Genomic DNA, 10,816 nt, shown 5'->3' on the forward strand with positions numbered 1-10,816 from the left:
GATCTTGCCTCTGGAGGAATCCTGCAAACTCTCCTATCCAGCACGGAGCAGTATCAGTCAACCTTTTGCCTTTTTTCCTTCTTCCTTTCCCCTCTGGGAAACCCGCAGCGAGCAGGGGGCAAAGTAGTTTCAGCCCCAAAGAAAAGATAGTAATCAAAAGACATTGCCAGGAACTGCTCTTAAGACAACCCAGTGTTTTGGAAAATGCAGCTGTGAGTGGCACCTTTCAAAGGCATAAAATATACGGGCAAATTTAAGAGGGAACGAAGAGGATTACATAAACATTTCCATTCCAAAACTCACTGATCAAGGACTTTAATGACGGCACTAAGAGTAAAGAAGCAAGTTTGATATCAAACCACTTTTTGTTACGCTTCCAGAACGGAACGCTAACCATTACGGTTTGCGTTAAGACGCAAACAAAACGCCCGTGTCAGAAGAAACAACCCAAACCTGCTGGCTCAAAACATGAACTGCGAACCAAACACAACAGCGCGGGTTTCCGACGTATAAATCCGGACCGGAACACTTTAGGTTCTCGCCATGTAAATCGGAACTCCAACACGTTTGAGCGTCCACAGCCCAATTTGACACCCTCCCTTGGACCCAACCACAACCCGGTAATTTTCCTACTGCAGATCTGAACACGTCAGAATTCACCTCGGTCCCCCAATCGCCCCAGATTGTTCCGGATCGCTCCAGACGCCGGGCACCCGCGGGAACTTCCCCACCCAGGGCCGCCAGCGGCGCACAGCATCCCACGCGGACACGGCGCCCTCGGGAGGGGACGCGAGGCGGTCCTGGGCGCAGTCTCATTCTGGGGGCGCAGCCTCCCCTCCCCTGAGCCGCGGCCTCATCCTGGGAGCCGCCTCATCCCGGGGTCGCACTCTCTCCTCCCCGAGCGCAGAGCCTCCCGCGCGGACACGGTGCCCTCCCGCAGGGTACGCAGGGCCGTCCCGGGCGCAGCCTCATCCCCGGGCGCAATCTTTCCTCCGTGGGGCGGAGAGCATCCGGAGAAGATGCGGCACTCCCGGGGAAGGGACGAGGCTGTTCCTCGCGCAGTCTCCTCTCCCCGGGGGCGCAGCTCCATCCCGGGTCGCAGTCTCCCAACTCCCCTGGCGCAGTTTTATCCTGGAGCGCAGTCCCCCCACCCCTTGGGCGCAGCTACATCCCAGAGACCAGTCTCCGTTCCATGGCGGGGCGCAGCTTCATCCTGGGGCGCAGTCTCCCTCTCCGGAGGCGCAGCTTCTCTCTGGGGGCGCAGTCCCCCCTCCATCCCAGGGCGCAGTCTCCCTCCCCGGGGCGCAGCTTCATCCCGGGGCGCAGCCTCATCCTGGGGTGCAGTCCCCCCTCCAACCCCGGGCGCAGCCTCATCCCGGGGCGCAGTGCCCCCTCCATCCCAGGGCGTAGTCTCCCTCCCCAGGGCGCAGTCCCCCCTCCATCCCGGGGGGCAGCCTCCTCTCTCCCGGCGCAGAGCATCCCGCGCAGACGCGGCGCCCGGGGACGACACGCGGACAGTCCGGGCGCAGCCTCCCGTCCCCGGCGGCCCGCGGCCCCTCCGGACACCGCGGCCGGGCAGCCCGGGTCCCGCGGGAGCCGCACGCCCGGCCGGCCTGCCCACCTGCCCCGCGGCGCTTACATAAACGCGGCCCGGCGCTGCCCGCGTGTGTCCGGCCGCCGGCCCCGAGCCCGCCGCCCCCGCTCACCTCAGCCGGGCCGCTCAGTCCGCTCCGCACGCCGCGCCGGGCACGGGCCGCCACTCGGCGGGCTCCCTCGGCCGCCGGGGCTGCGGCGCGCTGGCCGTGTCCTGGCGCGGCCCCGAGCGCGGTCCCGAGCGCGGCCAGACCCGCCCAGCCTCCGCCTCGCCCTCAGCCTCCGAGCGCTCAGCCTCAGCCTCAGCTCGGCCGCGGCGCGCTCCGCCGCCCCCGCCCCCGCCCGGACGCGCGCACGCCGGGCGCCGCCGCCACGCAGCACGTGCGCGCGCACGCACGCCTCGCCAAGCCCGCCGCGGTCCGCGGGGTCGGGAGCGCGGGTCGGGGTGGGGCGGTCGGAGGGGGCGGTCAGGGGGCGCGGTGGCCCGGTCGGTGGACCCGGCGATGGTGGGGCGCGCGGACCCGGGAGGCCCTCTTGGCTTGCCGCGGGCGGGGTCGGGGAGGCGGGCGGCGCGGGGGCCGAGACCCCGGGAGGGCGCCGCGTCCCCGCCTGGAGGCCGGTGTGAGCCGGGCGTTCGCGCTCTCCGGCTCGGCCGCCTTCCCGGCGAGCGGCGTGGAGCCGAGGCCCTGCCTGTGCGGTGAAGTCGGGGTCCTGTTTGAAGGAGAAGGTGGGGTCCGGGTCCCCAGACTCCAGAGGTGCCCCCGCTACCAACATTTCTGTGTAGACCTCTCAGTGGGATCAGAAGCAAGTCCAAATTGCCGAAGTTAAGGCGCTGGTTGGGTTGGTGGGGTTGAGAGGAAAGACATTTTAAAGCTTTTTTTACAGTGTATGCAATAAACTTACTCCTCTATCTGTGTTTACTGACTGTTCCACGGTTATACCAGGAGATGTTGACACGCATGACGGTAAGCATGTGTAGAAATGTAACATTTCCGAAGACCAGAACAACCAACCCAAGGCTGCAGTTCTCTTCAGAACAGAAAATAAAGTTTAATAAGGAAAAACTATAGTTTTTGAGTGCGGGTGCTGAGAGTGGAGGAGCGGGGACAAGCCAGGCAGTGCTCTTGGCTGTTGGTGATTTACTAGGAGGACAACAGGGTGCAGAGAGGGCTGGGGCCTGGCAAGCCTGGGGTCTCCGCCTGCACAGGGGCCCTGGGAGAGGCCAGACTCCGAGGTCAAGTTCAGCTGCTGCCACTTCTCAGCTGTGGGGCCTTAGTCATCTCTTGGCATCTCTGCCTGTTTCATCATGTGTAAAATGGGGAAGAAAAGACTAAGACAGGTGAAGAGCCCAGTCCAGAGCCTGGCATGTGGTAAGCACCCGTCTGTGCTAGCTACTACTGTTAGTCCTGGAGTCCCACAACAGAGCTGAACACCCCTGAAAAGTTCGATGATCGAAGCATGAGTTAACCACAGGGGAACGTGCTGCACAGGCTGGTTACCTGCTTCGGGTTGCTGTGTGGGGGAAAGGAAAAACCTGTCTTTTGAGCCAGCCAGCTCCCAGGCAAGCCCATCACCCTGCCTGAGGGCCAAGCGCCAGGTACAGAGTCCAAAGGGGTGCTTGTTGGCAACTAAGTAAAAATCAAGACTCCTGGGATGCCCTCTAGGGGTTCATCCTTAATAAACAAATATGTGCATGAGGACTTGATGTCTATTTCTGTGTAACAAACCACCCCAAAACCAAGTGGCTTAAAGCAATCCTTTAATTGCTCATGATCCTGTGGGCCAGCAGGGGGGACGGCTCGTCTCAGCTTTGTGGGGTGTGGGCTGGGCCCGCTCATATGGGCCGTGGGAACCAGCCATGTGTCACCCACCGTCCACAGGCTGTCCAGGGCTGCTTCTCATGGTGGTACGACTTTGTCAGCAGCAAGAGGGAAGGGAAAGCTCGGTGCACAGGGGTTTTCCAGCCTGCACCGTGTTTACTAAAGTCCCATTGGCCAAAGTAAGTCAGAGGGCCAAGCCCTGAGTCCGTGCGGGAGGAACTGCACAGGGGTGTGGTAAAGGGACGCATGATTCACTGAGTGCCGTCACTGTGGCCATCTTCTACGGGCCTTCGTTTAGTATCATTTACCAGGGAAAACAACATGACTGCCCTTCCATCGGAGCTGGTAGTGTCGATGTCATCCTCTGTCCCTCAACAGCAGAGGAGAGAGCGGACGTGGCTGTGACCAGGACCTTCATCTGCTCCTGCTGGCTGGCTGGCCCCTTGGGCTGCTCTGGTGACAGGCGAGGAGCCCCCGGGGTGGCCCCTTGCTGTTAGTCTTCCTCAGACACGTCATCTCCAGAGACAGGTTTACCTCGGCGTCCTCCCTGACCTGGCAGAATGGCATGCAGAGCATGCCTCTTTATGCTGATGTGGGGCCAAGCTGTGGGGCGTTACCAGGTGCCTGGGAGCACCGCTGCCGCCACTCAGGTACCTGTGAGGCCGGGTGCTTTGATGAGGGATCCTACAGCCTCCTGTGGAAGGCCCACCGGCCCCTGTCCACCATCAATGCCAGACATCTGGGCACCCAGGATGGGCCCTGGGTTTCCACAGAGGTGGTGGCAGCTGTGACTGTGCTGGCCAGCCACGACCTGGCCCTCAGGACACAGAGCAGCATCCAGGTGTAGGCCCCCGCCCCACCCCCAGACACTCGTTCTGTTGGTTACCTCACCATGCCAAGTGTGAAAATAAAGTATCACTCTGAGTCCTGGAAAACAAACAGGATGCTCAAATGCTCCCCTTAGGAATCTAGTGGTCCCCTCTGTCTGCCCCAGTGACGTGGTGTTAGGTTTTACACAAGAGTATGAAACTTCAGCCACTGGGCAGACACTGTCTACACAACACCAGGAAACTGCCTTGGCCGAGGTTTTCCTTCAGCTGAATTAGCTGGCATGACCATGCAGCTGGAGCCCACAGGCAGAGTTAGGAATTACTGCAGGCACTGCAGATGCCTCAGGACAGAACGGTACAAAAGCACTAGTAATGACCTTAGGACATAGACCGCCAGTGGACCAGGAGATGGAGGGGCGGCTGGATATCAGACTGTGGCCCTGGGAGCCCGTTGGGGAGCTGCTGGGAGGAGAGGTGAGGTGCCCAGCTGACTGCTGACAGAGGGAGCAGCTCTGCCTTCATTTACATCCTAGGCTTTCAGACCAAGGATGTGTTCAAGGCTTACGGGTACAGAAACCACTCATTCGTCACTGCCCAGCAGAGGGTGGCCGCCAGAGGGGTAAACCACATGACCTGAGCACAGGCTGGTGGCCCTGAATCTGACCCGGCTGTCCCGGCTTGGCTCTCTGGCCCCTTTCTAGGCCCTGCCACCCTTTCTGCTCACACAGGGTGACAGCGTGATCCCATTACTGCCTCCACTTGGTGAGCACACTCCTGACCTGTCCTGCTGAGACTGCACCCGGATCACAGCCACAGTGCCTGCCGGCCTGTGACGTATGCATCTGTGGGAATTTCCATCATTTAACTCCAAGGACAGCCTTTTCCTAGGCCTTTTGAAATCCATTTCCCTGTGGTCCCTGTGCACCACCAAAAGTGTGTCTGAGAAAACGTGCACTGCCTGTTTTATTTCATTCCGCCCTGTCTGTTTGGGAAAGGGCACTCACGGGTACTTTTAGATTGTCGTCTAAAAGTAGGTTATTGATTTCTTGGTTTCTAAAAAAGCCAGGAAGATAAAACTGCTAATAAGAAGATAAAATTGTAATGTAACCCATACACTGGGATACATTTATTTGAGACATAATATTTTTTGTCCCATATTTTTAAGAAGCCTGAGACTGGAGTGATAAAAACCAGATGGTACTAAACCTTCTCAATCACCTCTTTTGGGAGCAGACACCTTGCATGGAATCTGCCCAGCTCACAACATGCCTGCTTCTCTGGGGCCCCCCAACCCCCACAGTGATCCCCCTGGTGGAGAGATGGACCAGGAGTGGCCTTGTCTGTGCCCTGGAACATTGACTCACCTCCCACTGCCCAGCTCCAGGGGATTTCACTGGTAATGTGGAGCTGGCACTGAGACAACCCTGTATCTCTCTGTGTGCCCAGACCTGAAACGCTGAAACCAGGGCGGTTAGGATGGTCTTCATCACTTGCCGTGCTTACCTATCAGGGGAAGCCGGCCTGACGTGAGAATTATGGGGAGACAAGAAGAGACAGGACGTTGAGAACATTCTCGTGGCTTTTTGGTGCCTTAGGCAGTGTGTATTGCGCAGGGGTGAGCACAGATGATTAGGATGACGAATCACTTTCCAGTTGTTCGGAGTCGAGAGGTGGATGGGGAAAGGGTGTGGTACCGTATGGTAACTGGAAGACAGTCTAGTGTGAGGAGCCAGGCATGAGGGTCGAGCAGGGCTCACACCCCACTCCACCACACAGTGTGACTGGACCAGTCGTCCAGCCTCTCTGAGCCTGTTCTCCATCCATGAAAGGAGACAGTTATGCCCACCACACAGGCTGGCCCGGAGCCCCACGTGTGGACGGCTGCAGTGTGAAGAATGTGGGTGCTGTGACAGAGGGAGAGGTGTGCAAGTGCGTGGGTCCAAGAGTGCAGCCCGCCCTGCTCAGGAGAGGACAAGCCTCGTGCAGCCACAGCCTCTGAGCCGAGCTTTAAGGATTAGGAGGCGTGGGTGGTGAGGGTGCCCGAGGCAGAGGGAGGAGGTTTCCATACCACATGGATTCAAAGGAGGAGAGAGGACTTCTCCGTCAGCATTTCTGTCAGGAGAGTCATCCTGACTGGACCGCTCGGATCTCCCACCTTCCCTAAACCACTGGCAAAATGGGATGTGCTGAGTGCTTCAACCAGAGGCGTGGAGACCTGAGGTGGGCTGTTTGTGTACAGCCCACAAGCTCAGAATGAATTTTACATTCTAAAGCTTTAGGGGAAAAGGAAGAATATGTGACAGAGACCTATGTGGCCCACAAAGCCTAAAATGTTTACCATCTGGCCCTTTACAGAAAAAGTGTGCCAATCCCTGGTTTAAGCCAAGTAGGGCCTGTCCCTGGAGCTGGGACTTAGACCCACTCCTGTCAAAGTACACAGAGTGTCTGGGGGAGGGAAAGAAATGCACACCAAAATCAGGGGGCCATTAGTGGGGGACACTGGCTTGTTAGGCCACCAGGGATGTCTGCTCTAAAGCTAGCACACTACCCAGGTGAGGTGCTGATGGCCTAGCTCCAGTGGGAACAGTGGAGGTGGAAAGAGTTAGGTCGTTTTTGGAAAGAGACTGGATAAGACTTGGTGATAGATTGGGTGAAGGGGTGTGGAGGGGGCAAACCAAACCAAGACACAGGATTCTGGCCATGCATGTTGGAGGGTGATGATGCGACACCGAGATGAACAACGACCAAAAGAAATGACTGGGGGTGGGGGGAGCCAGGAGTCCCTTCTGGTTGATGAGTTTGCAAGGCCTGTCAGATGTCCAAGTGCTGTGTTAGGAAGATACAAAGATTGGTGTCCAGAGAAGAGAGCTGTGCTGGGGTACACATGGAAAACCATGAAGATGGAAGTGATTGCCTAAAGGGAGGGGAGAGACAAGGAGAGGACTTGGGCCAGACCTGAAGACCTTCACCCAGTGGAGTGGGGTACAGAGGGGGTGAGCAGAGGGGGCTGGGGAACCCTGACAGGTGCGAGAAACCTACCAGAAAAGAAAAGGTAAATCGGAAAAATGACAAGTCCAAATAGAGCAAGGACAGAAAATTCAATGGATGTGACAACACAGAGGTCATGGTGACTTTGAGAACTCAGTGGAGTGTTGGGGACAGAACTGACTGAAAGAGGGAACACTCTCCACCTCATATTATGAGGCCAACATCATCTTGACTTCAGAACCTAGGAAGAATGCCTAAGGGAGAAAAAGCATGCACCAACCTCACTCATAAACAAAATCTAAATAAATTATCACAAAATCCTAAACAGAACACTCAGCAAACCCAAATCCAGTAATGTAAAAATGATAACAAGAACATTATGACCAAGTTGAGTTTACCCAAGAATGTCACTCTGGTTTAACACTTCAAAACATATTAATGTAAATGAGAAAACACCTGTGTGATCATCTCAATAGATGCAGAAAAGGCTTCTAATAAAACCCAGTGACATTCACGTTCAGAAAAACAAACTCTTAGAAAACTAGGAATAGAAGGAACTTCCCTAACCAGATGAAGGGTGCCTACAAACACCTGAGACAAACATCAGACTGTGGTGACAGGTAAGGAACAGTCTCTTTAAATCAGGAACAAAGCCAGACGCTCGCTCTTTCCACTCCTGTTCAGCACGTAATGGAGCCCAAACCACAGAGGGTGACATCACAGTGGAATAAAATCTATGAAGGCTGGAGAGGAAGAAGGAATACTTGATCACAGGTAATACGATTACATAGCAGAAAATAAAAAACAATTCACAGGTAGACTGTTAGAGTTAATAGACTCTAGCAAGGTGACAGAGGATAAAATCAACACCCCCCTCCAAAAAAACCAATTTCTGTACAACAGCAACAAACGTGATTTCAAAAAATGAACCTGTTTATAGTAACAACAAAAATATGAATGAAGAATAAATCTAACAAAAGAAGTGTATGCTCTTTAAGGAGAAAAAATATTTTTTTAGAGCAAGAGCAAGTGAATGTGGAGACACACCACTTTAATAAAGAAGACGACCTCAGCACGTGAAGGTGCCACTTCTCCCCTAAATTACCTACAGACTCGATGGAATTCTGATACATCTTCCAACAGGGATCTTTACACAACTCGACTGATTCTAAAGTAGATAACAGGAAGGAAAAGGATCTAGAAGAGCCAAGACTTTTCTAGAAGAAGCGGCAGGCGGGGGTTTGTACCAGCAACTATCAGGACCTACTATTACATTATAGTAAATCAAGCCATTTGTTATTGGCCCACGGGTGGACACACTGACCACTGAAGGCAAATAGAAAGTCCAGAAACAGACCCACACATATTTTGATATATGACAGAAGAGGCATATCAGTGGGGAAAGGAATGACTTCAATAAATGATGCTCGGACACATGTTTGTCCATTTGGGAAAAAATGGGAATTAGGCATGTATCTTACACCCTACCCAAAACTCTGTTCCAGGTGGATTAAGGAAAACAAAGCTTTTAAACTTTTAAAATATAGACAAATATCTTTATGACCTTAGGAAGGAAGAGTTTCCTAAGGTACAAAAAGTGCTCTCCATAAAAAGTAAGATTGATAATTTGATCATATTAAAATTAAGAACGTCTGTTTATTAAAAGATACAATGAAGTAAAAGACACAACAAATAAGGAGAAAATGTTTGCAACACATATAACTGTCAGAGGATTTGTATCCAAGATATATAAAGAACTAAAATCCAATAAGAAAAGGCAAACAACTTAATAAAAAATGGACAACAGACGTGAACAGAAGAGGAAACATGTATGGCTGATAAGCCCATGAAAAGATGTTCAACCTCATGAGTCACAGGAAAGTGCAGATTCAGATCACAATAATCCTGTTTTACACCCACCATACAGGCAACAGTTAGAAAGGCTGACAAGATCAAGTGTTGGAGAGGATGTGGATCACCAGAACCCTTGAACATTGCTGGTGGGAGTATTATTTGCAACCACTTTGCAAAACTTGAAATTGAGTATAAATAGGTTGGGGAGGAGCATGTTGGTGAAGGTGCTGGAAAAAGTCTCAGTCGTGGGTGGGGTGGTGAGGAGTGAGGGGTCATGGATGATGCTCTATAACTTACATGTGTGTTACATATAACCTTTTGATAAGTCAAATAGCATATTAAGTATATTTTAAACCCTACATTTTAAAAAAAGAAGAAAGATGGGCAAGACAGAGAACCAGGGAGGAGAAGTCCTCCGCCAGGTCTCAAGACTGATAAAGCTGGTGTCCTAACCAGTGTGCGCACGGGAACACACGGATAAACCACTCTGGAAATGATGTGGAATCTTCATGTGAGGGGATGTAGGTCTCCTAAGAGCCCGCAGTCCCTCTGCTAAGCATGCACCCTAAAGAAGCTTGCATGTGTTTCCCAGGAGACGTGTCACAGCAGAGTTTGCAATATGAGAGCCATGGCGAGGGCAACATGCCCTACATAGAGGCGGGGGCTGCGTGAGGGTCACATGGGACGGTGTGTGGGGAAGGGTTAGTGAGGAAGCTGATTCTCAGTGGGGAGATTGGGGCAATGACATCACACATGGTTGTGAGGATTAAATAAAACAAACATCTTTGTAAGTTCTGCAGGACTATGAATGTTAGGGATTGGTGTTGCCAAACGCCCCCAATTCTTTGTGGGATAAATGGGTCTACAAGAACATATAAACCAAACAAAATTAACAGCTGCACCAACTTCTTTTGAATGGTTGGAGATTTTTTTTATAAATCAGATGCTAAAACAGTATGGCTCCTGGGAACATATACTCTGAAATAATGACTAGAACCAGTAAAAGGAGCTTTTCTTTTTTGCTGAATTATCTGTTAATTATTATGTTAGCAGTCTTTCTTGAGAAGCCCAAAGGCAATTAGGAATTGAAGCAGGCACAGGAGGGAGGAGGGCGGGGACCATGGGAGGGACCCCAGCTCCCTCTTCTCTGCCCTCCAGGAGCCTTTCCAGAGAGGGCTGGAGGCTGAACACGTGCCTAATGAAAGTTTGGTTAATGACAAATTAGAGGGCTCATGTGGTTATTTAAAGCCTTCTCTCTGGGGGACTTGCAACTACTATGTAGTCAAGATCCTGTAGTTTGCAGCTTTAAACTAGAATTCTCAGGGCCCCAGACGACTGTTACATGTGAGTGACTAGGACGTGCAGTAGCTGTGAATGGTGCTGTGAAAAGGGGCCATCGTACGTGTATTTCTAAACATTTGTGTTGGGGTGTAATACGTGTACAGAAAAGTACCCATATCATAAGTATATAACTGGATGGATTAACCCAAAATGGACACACCCATGAAACCTTCTCCAAGGGCAAGAAATAGAATGTGACCCCCACCCAGAGTCCCCTTTGCACCTCTTCCCAATCTCTACTCCCTCCAAGCTCCTGAAGGCAAACTCTGCCCTGACTTCTAGCACTGAAGATTAGTAATGCCTATTTTTACTTGTCGTAAATGAAATCATACAGCACACACTCTTTTGGGTCTTGCCTCTTTTGCTTGATATCTCGTTTGGGAGACCCAT

The 10,816-nt window shown here is 52.8% G+C and overlaps 1 protein-coding gene and 1 pseudogene across 4 annotated transcripts in view; one reads left to right on the plus strand and one right to left on the minus strand.

Annotated features, from left to right (window-relative positions):
* The window catches only part of ADARB1 (adenosine deaminase RNA specific B1), a 142,157-nt gene extending 140,337 nt beyond the window's left edge, over positions 1 to 1,820 (minus strand). For all 4 annotated transcript variants that reach the window (XM_087417928.1, XM_087417929.1, XM_087417930.1 and 1 more), the window contains exon 1: positions 1,707 to 1,820. The gene's annotated coding sequence lies outside the window, so the exon portion shown is untranslated. The remainder of the gene's footprint in view (positions 1 to 1,706) is intronic.
* Positions 1,821 to 2,552: 732 nt separating this feature from the next.
* On the plus strand, positions 2,553 to 4,260 carry LOC147913383 (translocon-associated protein subunit delta pseudogene; annotated as a pseudogene).
* The last annotated feature ends 6,556 nt before the right edge of the window (positions 4,261 to 10,816 follow it).

Source organism: Ceratotherium simum, chromosome 27 (assembly GCF_057802395.1).
Source record: "Ceratotherium simum simum isolate JZ-2026a chromosome 27, ASM5780239v1, whole genome shotgun sequence".
NCBI classification, from domain to species: Eukaryota; Metazoa; Chordata; class Mammalia; order Perissodactyla; family Rhinocerotidae; genus Ceratotherium; species Ceratotherium simum.